General features: G+C 41.8%; 1 protein-coding gene across 6 annotated transcripts in view; it reads right to left on the reverse strand.

Moving 5' to 3' along the window:
- Positions 1 to 16035, reverse strand: part of MID1 (midline 1) — a 338615-nt gene that overhangs the window by 98408 nt on the left and 224172 nt on the right. Inside the window, exon 1 of one of the 6 annotated variants that reach the window (XM_066356336.1) lies at positions 8684 to 8779. The exons of the other annotated variants lie outside the window; for them this stretch is intronic. The gene's annotated coding sequence lies outside the window, so the exon portion shown is untranslated. Of the gene's footprint in view, positions 1 to 8683; positions 8780 to 16035 lie in introns of those variants that run through there. 6 annotated transcript variants of the gene reach the window in all.

Genomic DNA, 16035 nt, shown 5'->3' on the forward strand with positions numbered 1-16035 from the left:
GGTATCTTAAAAAATTCTTCACTCATTCGCTAATATTAGCTACATAACAAAGAACAAACGGGCAGCTGAGGTTTGAAATCTTCAAGCTCGCTTGTCTTTCCACAACCTGCGACGGGAAACCCAGAGCTGTGTCTGCGAGAAACTTACTGTCCCTGCGTGGTCCCAGCCAACTCTTCCTACAGGTGGCTTGGAAGAAATTGAAAGGCTTTACCCACTAATCATTATTTTGGTTAATCATGCAAAAATAGAATTATCTCTAATTTCTTTTCTCTTTGCATCACAAGCATGTAAATTAAAGTAAAAAAAAAGTAGCTCTTTTAGTCTGCTTTGTTCTCGGGTGAAATAAGAAAAACATCTACTGATGGATCTCAACAGAGGGATGAGCACCAATTACGTCTGGAGAGCTGTGATGACAGCATTTGTACACAGGTGCCAGGATTCCATCCCAGAGTGGCATAATCAGAATTTCTAGAGGTGGTTCCACTGCTGACCGCAATGGAAATGCTGACATTTTACTCAGCATTTACTGAATGCTAGGTATGGAGCTAGCTTGAGAAACTAGAGCTGGCATCCTTACCACCCTACCTCTATGATCATGGGCCAAGCCAACATCATCTCTTACCTGGATTAGCACAATGCCTTTCTAAATAGCATCCTGGCTTCTCTCACTCTTACCCTTCCCTCCGTAGCCTATCTCCCGCTCAGAAGCCAGCAATCCTGCTAAAACATGACCAGGCCTGCCTCTCCTCTGCTCTCCCCTCCAGGGGCTTCCCATCTCACTCAGAGAGAAGTTTACCAGAATAAAATCAGCCCTAGAAAACACAGACTTAGACAGTGACCTCATTTCCTCCCATGCTACCCACCCCTTGTTCTGCTCTGGGCACATGGCCTCCGTGTGATTCCTGAAACATGCCAAGCACATCCTGTCTCCCCCTTGCAAGGTCTTGGAATGCACATGACTTTCTGCCCCAGTGTCACCTTCCATGTGTACCCACATAAAAGAAATATCCCTGCTACCACCACAACCACCCACCCCTCACAGCCAGCCTTCCCCCAGCTATGTGTGCTTTCCTCCAGAACACTGATCAGTGACATTATATCATTTGTCTGCTGCCCCATCTCTCCCTACTGCCACTGCACTAGGATATAAGCTCTGTGAGAGGAGAGAGACTTTGCTTTGCTCTCTGAGGGATGTTCTACCAGTGCCTGGAACAGCGTCTTGCTCATGGTGGGACTCAAACATTCATTGTCTGAATCAATAAATGAACCGATATTGGGGTTAAACCCAGAAAAAATAACACATAACCACTGTCTTCAAGGATTTCTGAATCTATTAGAACAGAGCTCAGCAAACTTTTCCTACAAAGGGCAAGGTAGTAAATATTGGCGGCACCCAGGCTATCCAGTCCCTGCAGCATGCAGGAGTGTACACAATCCGTGAACGAACGAGTGTGGCTGTCCAGTCAAATCATGTTTACAAAAGCAGGTAGCAAGCTGGATTTGGCCCATGTGTTAGAAGATGGAGACACGTGAAGCTAGGGAAAATATAATGAAAATCCCTCTGGGAGAGGTATGAATGAAATGCTGTGCGGGCAACAATGGCAGAATAAACTTAGACAAGAACGCACAAGTTTGGGTGCTATCAGGAAATGATATGCAATGGGACTTCACCCTGACATCAATGGAAATGATGTGAGCTGAATGTTATGGGGAAATTCATGAAGACATTTAATAATAGCTGCTCAGAACCGGATCTTTTTCTTTTCTTGTTAGCACAGTACTTGGCACGACTCTTTGTGCAAGTGTCTATACCGTAAATGTTGGTTAAATGTCTTGAGTGATGACAAAATATCTAGATGCAAAGTGAGGCTCAGCCTGCGTTCTGAACCTTTTACCTGCATGCCTGCCAAAAAGGAAGGGGAGTTTTGACTTGATATCTGTAGTGGATCCCATTTTTCCCCCTACATTTCCCCATATTTGGCCATTGTATAGATATCATCTTTGCTAAATTACAACACAATATGTTACTAGTAAGCACATATTCCATCCCCCACATTAAAAAAATTAGCAGTTTATTTTCTTGCTTCCTTTAAAAATATATTTTTTGAGAAATGAAAATGCCATTCATTCTTTCATGGAGTACTGAAGTCGCTCTAGGTGCTTGATCCAGGGACAAGGAATGGTAACACCCGGCCCCCCCGTGCCCTTATGTCATGCAACAGAAGACAAGACACATGCCAAAGACTGGGGAGGGTGGAGTGAGGAAGCTTCCTGAAGGAGACGACATGCAAAGTGGGTTTTAGAAGATGAACAGGGCTTCACCAAGTACAGAATGTTTTCTTTTCTGAAGTAGCATAATTTAATTTCCAAGCCTGAGAGAGAGAGAGTGAGAGAGAGAGAGAGAGAGAGCTTCTTAACCGTCACTACAATGGAAGGAAATCACACTTGCATATCATTGTCAGGAAATTCTATAGCCCAACATTTTTCTGAATGGGCTGACTGGTCCTCATTCAGAGGAGGATGTGGGTAATTGTGGGAACCCCTTGCAACAAACTGGGAATGGCAACAATTCGCAGCTCACATTTCTGTGTGTCCCAGGTTTGTAGTCTAGAGCAGGGCAGAGAAGAGGGAGTGAAAGCAGAGAGCTGGAGGGGTAACCAAATGATCTAGAACTATCTGCAGCTTGGCTCTTTATTAGCTGCTGTGCCCCTTGGTGAGTGTCCACAGATGTTCCCTTTAATTCCTTCAATTCTAGCACTCACTCTAATCACATCCCTAAATTAAGCCCCGTATCCTGGGACATGCTGAATGCCAGACATCTTTTAAAGAAACTGTTACAGATTAAGGACTTCTGAGGAAAGCACTTCTTTAAAATGGAAAATTAATAAATGGAATAAAACAATGACATAAATGTTTCCACACCTCTCCCTTCCTCCTTTCCCTTCCTCTCTCATCCTGTACATCAATGAAATGGTGCTTTTCTGGTTTTCCTGTCTCTCTAACCACTGGTGACACTCCCTCCAGCTAATCAGAGTCTAGGTGCTTTCCAGCTTGCCTTCAGCGAAACAGGTTGGTCGTTCATCGCATGCTCTGCCTCTCTGAGAATGACTCCTAGGCATGGATGTTGCAGTGCCATATCTGTCCAGAATCCCAGTTCAGTCCTGCCAGTTCTTTGTTCCTAGAAGTGCCCCAACTGAGTGTTCATCTCATGGGGTTCATCAGCTTCTGCCCCAAACTCATCTGCCCTACAAGCCTCCTGGTATTTTCATTCTCCTGGTCACGAATCAGAAACTTGCCACATTTTCTACTCCTTCTTCTCTGGGGGAAACAGAATAAAGGCCCCCAAAGATGTCCATATCCCAATCCCCAGAACCTGTAAACATCTTTGGTTACAAGGCAAAGGGAAATTCAGGTTGCAGATGTTATTAAGGTTGCTAAGCAGCTGACCTTGAGACCAAGAGATTAACCTGGATCATCCAGTGGACTCAGTGTAATTACAAGAGTCCTTAAATGTGGAAATGGAAGGCAAAAGAGTAGTGTCAGATGATGAGATGTGAAAAAGACTCAACAGGCCATGGCTGGCTTTGAAGATGGAGGAAGGAGCCACAAGCCAAGGGATGTGAGCAGCCTCTAGAACAGGGGTCCCCAAACTTTTTACACAGGGGGTCAGTTCACTGTCCCTCAGACCGTTGGAGGGTCGCCACATACAGTGCTCCTCTCACTGACCACCAATGAAAGAGGTGCCCCTTCCGGAAGTGTGGCGGGGGCCGGATAAATGGCCTCAGGAGCCGCATGTGGCCCGTGGGCCATACTTTGGGGATGCCTGCTCTAGAAGTTGAAAATGGTAAAGATTGTCCCCTAGAACCTCCAGAACTTCAAACCTGCTGATAGCCTGATTATAGCCCAGTGAGACCCACGTCAGCCTTCTAACCTTCAGTGTTGTTTAAAACCATCAAGTAAAAATAAAAAAATAAAAAAAAACCCATCAAGTATGTGGCACTTTGGTATGGCATCAATAAGAAACTATATATTCTCCAACCCCCAAATCCAAATCATTAACCAAGACATATAAGTACCAATCCTGAGCAGTTCTTTGATGGCTTCCCTCTCTCTGTTTTATCTCCGTGTTAATCCAGATCATCTTTACTGCATTCCTAGACTATCACCCAAAAGAAATTAAAAAAAAATTTTTAAATCTCCTAACTTCGTATTTTACCTCCAATCTTTTGTCCTTCAGTTTCACCTTTGCAACATACTTCTGACACCGTAATTTTTTCCTGTTATTTCTCTCCAAGGCTGAAAACATTGTGTAGCTCACTGCTGCCCAAAGCACGAGCCCCGACTCCTTATCTCCTTATGTCCTTTGCCCACATTTCTCCCAAACTGCTTCTTCTACTTTATTCCCAACAACTCACCTCCCATACCAGGAACTCAGTAAATGGGGCCATTTGCTCTTCCTGGGAATTGCCTTTGCTTTTCCTCTTGGCCCAGATAATTTTTCTTTTGGGAAGTATTTCTCTGTTTTCTGTTAATTTTCTTGTTTTTGTTTTCTTGTTTTTGAAGATGAGAGCAGAACCTCCTAGAGGCCCAAAGAGCCCTGGCTACTGCTGCATTTAGGGATTTGGCATTAAACAAATAATTGTTTTTAAAAGATGGCTCTAAATAGTGTGCCATGTCTTAAATGTTTACAATTAGCAAAGTAAAGCTTTTAACTGGAAAACACAAAGAAATATAATTATCTTCATCACAAGTACTTATTGAATAATACTATTCCCCAGTACACAGCAGTGATCAGTCATGGGACCCAGGTTTAAAGTTATATAATTAATCTCATTCTTTCAATACAGTTAGATCAGCCTTGAGACCAATACAGGCGTGCGTGCGTGAGCGCACAAACACGATTCTCATATGGTAATACCATTCGGTATAGATTTGGGGCCAGTCATGAATGGGTAGCCTGAGCCAAAAGACCACTTCCCCTAACCCCCCCAATAAACCTGATGTAAGAAAGAGGCTCATACCTTTTGAGGTCAAGGAAAATGGACAGAGAGACAGAGTGCTAAGGGCGAGGGGCTGGAGGGCTGGTGGGACCTGGGCACCCACGTGATGGCTAAGGTGACCTGGCTGGTCCAGCTGCCATGGCAGATGACCTCTTGCTACCTGTGAGCTCCAGGTCTCGTTATTCCAAGCTAGCACTCATCCCAGCAGGACTTTCCTGGAAGAAGAAGGGCTCTTTTATGTCCAAGGTATAGAATCTGGGAGGAAACAGATAGAGGTGGAAAGTTCCCAGTGGAAAAGGAAGGATGCTGGGATGTAAAGAGTTCCATGTAGGCTTTGGGCTTGAGAAGGGAGACAGAGAACTCAGGACAAGCTTCCTTATGAATTATGGAGTATTGTCATGGGGCAAGGACATGGAAGTTAAGGGAGCTCATGTCTGTTGGATTCATCTTTTATGTGCCTCCCCTTTTGAAGTAAGAGGCAAAACTGCTGACTTGGCAAGTCAATGCAGAGAAAACATTTAACCCCTGCCTCTGCTGTCACAGCCCTCGCCACCATCCTGCTTGGCCGCTCATTTTAGAATTTTACAACTTTATTCCCTGTAGTCTCTCTCCAGAACTCTCTATGAAACAATGAAGATAACCTGCACCCTGAAGAATCACCTAGAACCCTTGTGAAGATGTCATGCATTACAAGTTTAATCCATGGCCAAAGTTAATGAGTAGGCCTCCCAGTTCAAAATTCCCAGAGTATGGAAATTTTACCCATATATTCAAGAAGTGACCAGGAATTAGGCGTCTCCACACCAAGTGCATTCTATGAGTGCCATCACCCACTGAAATAGGGAGACATTTGATCGTCAGCATGTCATTCATGAATTTTTTTTATTCCAAATTTATCTTAATGGACACACTGACATCTATCATAAGGCATACCCATTTCTCAGTGCTTCCCTACATATATTCTATAGCATGTCTGCATAGTCCATAATCATTCTTCTAAACTGCAATATATGAAAAAAGAGCATGCATTCTAGCCTCCAATGATTTTACTTTCAGTCCCTCACTTGTACAGTTCTGAAAGCCATCACTATAGGGGAAGTTAATTAGTCACTAGCCCAAGAAATGAGCTTGGATACCAACAATGGGTGGCCTGTGATCAATTGTTGAGAAGGGATGGCTCTCAGCCGCAGCCCTAGTGATTCCAAGGCACTTCCTCTTCTTTTCCCTCCTCAAATGCCCTCTGGGGTGTGGAAACTGAGCTTGATGTAAAATTTACCAAAACATGACTGAGGTAAAAAACACACTGTCAAAATTACACAATGTGACACCAGCCACATAAAAATGGTAGAGAAAGGGAAACTCCTCAAACTGTCAGGAAAGAGACAGCATCAAAAATGCTATGAATAAACTTAACTCTTTATGAGGCCTAAATTACAGAAACTCAAGTCTATCTCCTATCCTCTCTCTTACATGGGTCATTAAGATTTAGTTGACTCATTGCCATCTGGAGTTTTGCTAGGAGATTATGCCTGTTATAGAACCATAGGTGAAGTACAGTGTGTCCGTAAAGTCATGGTGCACTTTTGACTGGTCACAGGAAAGCAACAAAAGATGATAGAAATGTGAAATCTGCACCAGATAAAAGGAAAACTCTGCCAGTTTCATGCCTATTCAGTGAAGTTTGATGTGGGCTCACACACAGATTTTTTAGGGCTCCTTAGGTAGCTATCCCGTATAGCCTCTACAGACTTGTCACTGACGGATGGCCTACCAGAACGGGGTTTCTCCACCAAACTGCCGGTTTCCTTCAACTGCTTATCCCTCCGAGTCATGTTATTCCTATGTGGTGGCGCTTCGTTATAAACGCGCCAATATTTACGTTGCACTTTGGTCACGGATTCAAATTTAGCGAGCCACAGAACACACTGAACTCTCCTCTGTACTATCCACATCTGGACTGGCATGGCCGTGGGCTGCTCCACTGTATACACGGTGTTACATCATCATCTGCGCATGCACACATGCTGCCACATCATCCTACAGAAACTGGGAGGGTTTTCCTTTTATTTGGTGCGGATTTCACATTTCTATCATTTTTTGTTGCTTTCCTGTGACTGGTCAAAAGTGCACCATGACTTTACGGACACACTGTAGTTTTTTAAGGACGGTGGAATGATGTTTTCGTCTTTGACCAGCAGAAATACAGACTTTCAGAGGGCTCCCGACTTCAGAACTGTGAAACGCTGGAATTATCTGTAGTGTGTGAGGCAGATATGCAACAGGGATTCAACTCAGAAGTGACTTGCTCTCATCTTAGATAAACAATTTCTCATCACAAAACATTATCTCACAGAAACTCAATAGAAACTGGATGCTACATCCAAGATAAAGTCACCACAAACAGAGTATGTTAAATAACATAAGCACTCAATGCCTACATAGTCAGTCAGGGTGCAGTATTTAACTTTGAGTTATAAAAACCACAGAATCAATATACTATCCAAATGCTACTTTACTGAGTAAGATCCTGGCTGATATGAGACACAGGTGAGTTAGTAAATCACAATAAAACAAGGCCATGAAGACAGGGAAAGAGGAAAGAGAGAGCTCCAATCAGGTTTTAATGACATTCTGAAAGACTGGAAATTGATGTCACAACATTGGCTATATTCCACCCCAGATTATGGCAGAGAGCAGTAAAAATGCAAAGAGGCTCTTAAAGCAACAGTATAAATAACACACTGAGTAGGAATAGGTGAAAAAAAAAAGTGATCCCGTAACATTCAATAGGTAATGCCTCCAAGATATCACTGTGGCTAACCTCCGACTGTCAACATACTCGAACTTGTTCACTTAATCAGTGACGACAACTAAGAATTTCTGCCAGCCAAATTTTAGGCCACCAGAGGGACTGATCGAGAATAAAGTGACAAGCAGATAAGCACTGAAGCACCAACCTCGAGATTTAAAACAATCAGTACAACAGATATTTTTTGATAAGTTGTAATTTCATCTTTATTCTAAGGAGTGTTAAAGTTAAAATGTTTTGCCTGACACCTAAGTGAGAACCAGGGAAGACTTTTAATTTCACCAAACATCAACCTGGTGGATTTCGTGCAAATTGAATTAAGCTGTTCATGAAACCTTTTCAGGGCTTCCGTGTCTGCCTATAACATGCTCACTTTTAGTAATTGGATCTCTAAGACATTCTTCAAAATAATCACATACTCTCTTGACCATGCAACCTAATTAATAATGAATGAACTTTCCTGCAAAGAATCATTTGAAAGCATGGCAGATATCTTTAGGGATCTGAAGGCTTTAATGATAAAATTAAAGAGAAATGGGACCTGGGTCACACTGCCTGGTTACTTTAATTGAAATCTAGTCTCCCAAATTTACTTAACAGAGTGCTTAAATATACCTTCTGGAGTTCATCTACACAGCACACAAGCAAAAAGACACAAATGACAATGCAAGAATGCAATCCTGATTTCTCCAGGAAAAACTGACTGATCCTACTGCCTTAAGAGTGAAGAAACCCCCATAACAGTCTCAGAAATGCAATTCATTCCACCGAAAGGCTGATAAACAGGTTAAACACAGGAAGCAGCACATTTGTTCTTAAGAGTTCTTTTAGCATCTGTCCAGATTCTTACAAATAGATCACCTCGAATACCCACCAATGGACTGCACCCTAGTTCTTTTTGAAGAAACATCGCCGTAGGCAGAGATGGGGACCCACGAAATGACAGACAGGCCACGGAGACCAGATGGTGGGCGGCAGGCAGCGCTGGAGCGGTCCTGTGTGTCTGTGAGAGCGTCAACAGTGCAACACAACAGGAAAATCGACGCGACAATTCCAGGAAGGCCAGCTCCACCTCATCCACCCCGCCAGGGCTGACGAGTTAAAGAATCAAAACTCCCTCTTGCTTTCTAAATGCCTTTTCCACGGACCCTGCTGTGGCTTCCCCATGTCCTCGCCCACTCAGTGTCCAACTGAAACCAAATGAAGACAGCTTCAGGTCAGGTCAACACGCACTGCTTTGTCCCCAAAACAGTCACTTGGCAGTGGGATCTGTATCCTCTCACTGCTCACAGGGACCAGCAGTGGGTCAATGTCCTCCAGCTGAGCCCCGCGTGCCAGCTTTCTGTGCTGCCCACTGGAGCCAGCCCACCAGTGCCCGGGATCACCAAGGGGCACACCTCCCTTGCGTCCTGGCCCTTTCAAGAGGATCCTACTGAGCACATGATCACATTGTGCTCTGGATGCTGGTTTGTTATTTTATATAATATACTTATTATTTTGTGTCTATATTCTGAATTAAAATACAGAATGTGGAAGAAGGTTTTTAAATGTTATATCAGAAAGAATAATCTCTTGTCCAGATAGGATAAAGAAAAGTCTTTTTTTTCTTCAAAAAATAGAGATCGAGATTGTAATCTACGATCCTGATAACTGAAAATGTGTGTATGAAATATGCACATATGTATATACACACAACTTTTACACACGTATACTTATACATATATAATATGCACACATAGCATATCAAACAGACATAGTGTATGTGTATATATGCATATACAACATAAGTAAACGCACACAGAGCAAATCTGTGATGGGTGTCCCAATTTCAGTCTCCAGCATGGCAAAGAAAGAGTGAATTGAGAATGGAAAGTAATCTTGTAAAAAAAAAAAAAAAAGAGTGTGCTGAGCTGCAGCTCTTTCAAGGATGTTGCTTATCACAATGCAAGACAAGAAACAGCAACGAAAGTAAATCATCAGGAAAGTGTAAAAAAAACAAGTCAAACAAACACGCTGACTGCAAACCTGCAAGCACCACATTTATGCACCAGCCATCTGGACTCCACCAAAGGTGTCTAAGGAACGTTCTTGATAAAGGGCAAACAGGAGGCAGAGGCTGCTTCCTTGTGCCGCACGGTTTGGGCATCGCGACTCCCACTTTTCATGACATTGCAACACCTTGTGGGAAAGCAAAGCATGCTTTGCTTACTTAGACGTCAAAATGCAAACATCGATTTTCTTGGCGTATGTCTCTACAGGTCATAATTTCATTTGTCTTCTAACAATAAACAAAAGGATTACTCAATTTCACATACAGATGACTTCCCTGAGAAGTCCCTACTGTCCACAGAGCAGACACACTTACATCAGCAAACAGAATTTGAAAGAACTTTTAATCAACCGATTCAAAAGATTCCTTGTGTTAAAACAGTAAAATTGTCCAAGTTTCTCAGACATTTTGCTGTTGTAGTGGAAGATCAGCCTGAACATCTCAAGTCGCAACATCAGGAAACAACCGTTTACTCCAGCCCTCAGAAACAAAAGAAAACGATAAACAACAACAAATTTTATAATCTTCTAAAGGGCATAATCTGACAATGTTTACAGTAAAGTTTCCACTGTCAGAGGGTCTCAGACATTTCATTTCTCTTACAATTTATGTTGAGAAATAAAGCATCCAGTTTTAAAGGCAAATGGAACCTACACATATTTTATATTGCACTGAAAATGACTGAGGCTTTCCAGGTCTGCGCTATACCGGGTGTCAGGCAAGCATGTGGTTCTGAAGGCAGTTAGAGCAGACTTGAGGCAGAGGAAAGAGTGTAGGGACTTGTCACACTTAGTCTCCTGACAAATGTCTAAACCAACCCTCTCTAACGAGGCAGTGGCGGAAATGGAAACCCCCGACTCCTGTGACACCACCCACAGATTTGGGACGTGCTTCAAACACTGCTCTCTGAATGTTTTCCCAAGTGTATTTAAAGTTCGCTAGGCATTTCTATACACAGTCATAGGACAATCTCTGTCCATATAAAATCATACATCTGTCCACAATGGAATTAGGTTTTGTAGCCATATATAAATATGTACATGCATATGTATGCCCACACACACACACATCCATATACAAAAGCACCTTTGCAAAATTGCTTGGGACTTGATAGAATTCACTCTTCATTGAACTCTTGCATTAGGGCAACCTTCCATCTGTGCAAAACCAGAAACCTGTAAATAATTTATGCATTAAAATAAAAAACCACCCACTCATATCTGAAAAGAGTTATCTGGATATGAGTAAACGTGATATAAGAGGTCTTGTCTCTGAAGAACAGAAGAGGTAAGCTAGATTTTTGCAGCAAGTAGATTCCACCTGGAAAAACACTTGCCGCTTGGGGCTACTTTTTCTTACTTCTTTTATAAAATACTCCTCTAGAAGGCAAAGTACAAACTCCTCCCTTCCCACTTATCATTCATCAGGAGAAAAACATATCAACAAACAGTGGCTCATGGTGGCACTTCACAATTGTTCTCTTAAACTCAACGGCAGGAACAACCAATCCAATCCCACGACTCACTGAGGTAATGACAATGTCACATAGTAACTGAGTCCCATTGTATGAATGGATTAGGAAATTCTCTCAAATATGATAGCTCCTATACTCAAAGAAAATCACCTTTTCTCTCAACTTCAAAGTTCGCCACACACAAAATCTCCTGCTCACAATACCCTGAAGCTACTTTGTAATCTCAAAAAATAAAGAAAAGTTATCTTTATTCACAACTCCTGGTTAAGTATTATAAAGAGCATGCTTTCAACATTTCCCCTGATCACTGAAGCCCTACACTCAGGGGACGAAGCCTTTTTTTTTATTAAGGCAACAGAAAGAGGAGTGACTCTTTTGTTCTGAATTGTTATTGTAAAGCACCACATGAGAGAAGGGGAGCGATGGGAATATGGCCATGAAAAGGACAACCATGCTGACAAATGAAAACAGGATATTAAGAACAGAGTCAGAACTGTGCGACGCTACAGAACAAAGGCGGGGCTTCTTGGAAGACATTTGAGCAAAAATACTTTGAACAGATTTAAACACTAATGGATGAACTAGTTTTCCAGGCACCAAGCTGTCTTTAAGTCTGGGGCAGTAAAATTAGGTTATCATTAAAACACATACAATTTAAAGTATCATAAAATTAAAACTGCTTTCAAATCACATTAAATCATTTTTCAACCCATGATCCACTGGTTGAAATATCCAGATCTATGTTTTGTCCCATCTAAAATAGGATACTGTTTTGTTTATGAAATAAGTGAGCTTAGTATATATTAGTAAGGATATTGAGTTTTTACAAAAGAAAAAAACTCTCCATTCAGAGCATACTCTAACTTACACTTTAAGAAAACATTTAAATACAGCTTTCAAGAACTCCGGACAGGTATGCAATGGGTTCTGTCTGCATTGAGAAGCAATCACAACTACCATATTTTTCACTCCATAAGATGTACTTTTTTTCCCCAAAAAAAGTGGAGGGGAAAATGCCCGTACATCTTATGGAGAGAAAAGTACGGTATTTTATTAAATATTTTAACACACCATTTGGTTCAGAATATTTTTTTTCTTATTTTCCTCCTTAAAACCTTAGGTGTGTCTTATGGTCAGGTACGTCCTATGGAGTGAAAAACATGGTAACTAGCTTACATTAATACAACTGACAGCTTTCATCAAGTCATGCTGTATTGTCTACTTTTCTTCTGGTGTACCTTCTGCAAAAGCTGTTAGCATGGCAATCCATTTAACAAGGTCATCAGAGTTCCTACAGTTTATTGGACTTATCACATGATAAAATTATTATTATTATTGTTGTTGTTGTTGTTTCTAACCAAAGGGGTTCAGAAAAGTAAATAATATAATGCTGTGTTGCATCTAAAAGTACAGGATCTTTCCTCTTCTCTGTTCTGATACTATTCTTTTTTTCTCTTTCCCATCCTTTCCTTCTATTGTGAGATGAGAGATGAACTGATGCATTCTTCTTTTAGATAATGCATTTAATCCAGCTTTCTCTTTGATATGCTGTCAGAAAACTTGGAGTTAAGCCCTGAGCTCAATTGGCCCAACTGTCCTTGGTCTAGTTTTGGCATGAGGCCATCAGTGTGGTGCCATGTAAAGAAATGTGTACCTCGAAACCACATAAACCTGAGTTCAAATCCTGGCTCTGCCATTTCTTAGCAAAGGTGGATAGGAGCTGGCTACTCAACATATCTTATACTCACAGATGCTCCACATACCTTATATAGTTTCCTTATCTGTAAAATGTGACAATGAGAGCAATCCCAAAGGGTCCTTCGAGAATTAAGTGAGGCATGATTTGAAAAGTGCCTGGCAAACTTGTAGCTCTCATATCCTTCTTCTTTAGACCTCAACCACCTCTTCCCACTCTTCTTTGAATGCATTAGTTATCTGTACTTTTTACTGGCAACCTCATCAAACTACTTTTGGAAACAGGAAGGACATTAATCCAGTTATTGATTCAATAATGTTCATGGAGTGTCTTATGCGAAGGAACAGTATATGACTAATAAACTAGCATTTTACTGTTAATGTTAATTACTCTATAATGACTGTTTTCACATAAGCAATCTACTTTCTAGACTTTAACATACCTTTATTCATTACCATTGGATCCCAGCATGATCTTGAAGCTTCAGTTCCCTGCTTCCTGTCCCATATGAATTCTTTACCAGAATTTTTAATTTTGCAGGAAATAAGGGACCCTGGCAGGGGTGGGGCAACTGAGACCACTAAAAACAGTAAAGGGTTTCAGATTTTTCCTACTTGCAAAATATTCAGTTAGCCTATCAGTTTTATGGATGCTGGCAGAAGACACAAGTTCCCTGAATCAGGGACAAAGGACAATTTTAGTTATAGGGCAAAGCAAGCACCATGTGTTCACATCAAAGCAAGCACATGAATGTTCACATCAGTTCTTCTGTCCCTTTCAGTCCCACCGAGCATCCCAGGTGTGTGCTGCATATGCTGGGAGTTTGCATCAGAGCTGAGCAACCCCAGTCTTAAGACACCCAGCGCTTATTATGGACAGACTGCAAGCAAAGCTGCCTGACACTCGCCCTGGAGACAGACACTATGTTTATTATAATGAACCACAAACAAACCTGCCTTCCACCCAGGATGGAAACACTCTACCTCCATGTTCCAAGGCTGTTTGCTATACAAACATCCTTGAAAACATAGTCTGGGACAAAGGCCATCAGCACCTCAGCGTACAGGAGGTACAGAAACTTGGGAGATTTGTGGAGAATTCTTTCCCAACAGACACTGTTTCTGTCTCCTCCTGGAAATCGGGCCAATAATGGTCACCAGAAACCATATCACCATTAGGCTTTGTAGCAGTTACAATAGACGCAGTTAACTGACACTGAATTGCCCTTGCCAGCCCCAAGGAAGTGCTGTGTGCTCCTTGTCACCCTCCTCCAACACCAGCTGATGAATCCGAAAGCTAGCAGAGAGCAGGTGGGCCCACATGTAGCTTTCACCCAAATAAACAGAGTCCTTAATAACTTCCTCATTAGTCCCAAAGCAGCGTGTATCTGGTCTGCGAATTCAACGCTTCACTATTAACCTAAACTCGTTTTAAGAATTTGGAAGAGTAGCCTAGTTTTTCTTACTTTTATAACATTAGAAATCCTGTATGTACATTAATTTGGCTTTCTTTAAGTGTTATTTTTACTTTAGAAGTACTTTTGGAGGAAAACCATAGAGAAGTACATTTCTCTGATTATTCTTTCATTCAGCAGGTACTCATGAGGTCGCGCTGCATGCCAGGCACTGCTCCGGGCACTAGGAATGCACCGGTGAGCGTGAGAACAGAGGCCTGCCCTGGGAGAGCTCATGTTCCAATGAGGGAAACAGAAAATAAATGAGAAAATGGGCGAGAAAACATGAGAATTACAAAGAACTATACATACAGTGAAAGAAAAAGAATGACGTGATAGAAGGTAGAGGGGTGGGTACAGGTTTACTTTAGCTAAGAAGATATTTCTCTATATATATCTGGACAGCTTTTCTTGTTACCCTGCCCTTTCCCCTTGCCAACAAACAAGCAAAGGGTATGTTGATTTCAGAATAGACATTGCCAGTGTTTGGGCAAAGGGCTGTAAAGTTGTTAAATGTTTAGATTCAGATTTGCCCAAGGAATAATGTCCTTTTTAGGACATTAAAGTCCAACTTTCACTATTTCTTACATGAAAAGACAAAGTGATGGATTATTGGAAAGCAGTGACCTCTTTATTTATTTTAGCAATGCAAGTTGAGAAAAGCCACAATCACAGAGTGTGCAACCCCTCCCCCCAAAAACACACACACAAAAAACAGGAACTGTGGTCCTTAGAATTCCCTGAATGTTCAAGTGTTTGATGGCAGGATGTTAATCTCAAGTTTGAAGTAACCATGGACATGCTGTCGAAGATATAGGAGAGGGTGTGGGGGAAATTAAGAGAGACATTTCAAGAGTCATTGGTTTTGCCACTCTAGGAGCAGAAATTTCAGGAAGAAAAAGGAAAGAAGTGGGGTAGCAGTGTGGGAAGGAAATGAGCAGGTACAGCCAAGGCTTCATGCCCAGAGGATCAAAGAGAAAGTAAACCCGGAACATCCCATTGCCTGAAAGAGCTTTGCTTGCCTTACTGACAATGACAACAATAACAAAAACTATCTCAAATAAAGAAAGTCACTGGCTAGGTAAAACTGCAGTAGCACCAGAATCCTGATGTTTAGAACCCATTTTTGAAAGAAGGAACGAGAAAGGAGACGACCAGAGAGAGAACTGTTATGGAAGAATGCAGAGTCCCTGGTGCAGCGGCAGCGTGAGTCATGGAAATGCTCGCTTGGAAGCCTGGTCGGTGGGTGCCCGCTACTCTCCATGAAGCAGATAAAGATCAGGACAGGATGGAGTTGCAGGCATGGGCTGGGGGTTGGGGGGGAAGCAAATCATTCTCAGGCAGTGAGTCATCCCCAACCCAAGGCTTTTGGGCCTAAAAACCAAGATTTAAAACATTTCTTTGGAGGCTTGACATTCTGTAAAATATATATTTGTAATCTATACGAAAATAAATCCCTTAAATTCCACTATCTTTTAAAAAAGTACTCTCAGGGCAGGCTAAACTCTGATTTTTCTTCCATTATTCAAATACGTTTGCTTGTTGTATGTTTG

This window comes from Saccopteryx leptura, chromosome X, assembly GCF_036850995.1.
Source record: "Saccopteryx leptura isolate mSacLep1 chromosome X, mSacLep1_pri_phased_curated, whole genome shotgun sequence".
Lineage (NCBI taxonomy): Eukaryota > Metazoa > Chordata > Mammalia > Chiroptera > Emballonuridae > Saccopteryx > Saccopteryx leptura.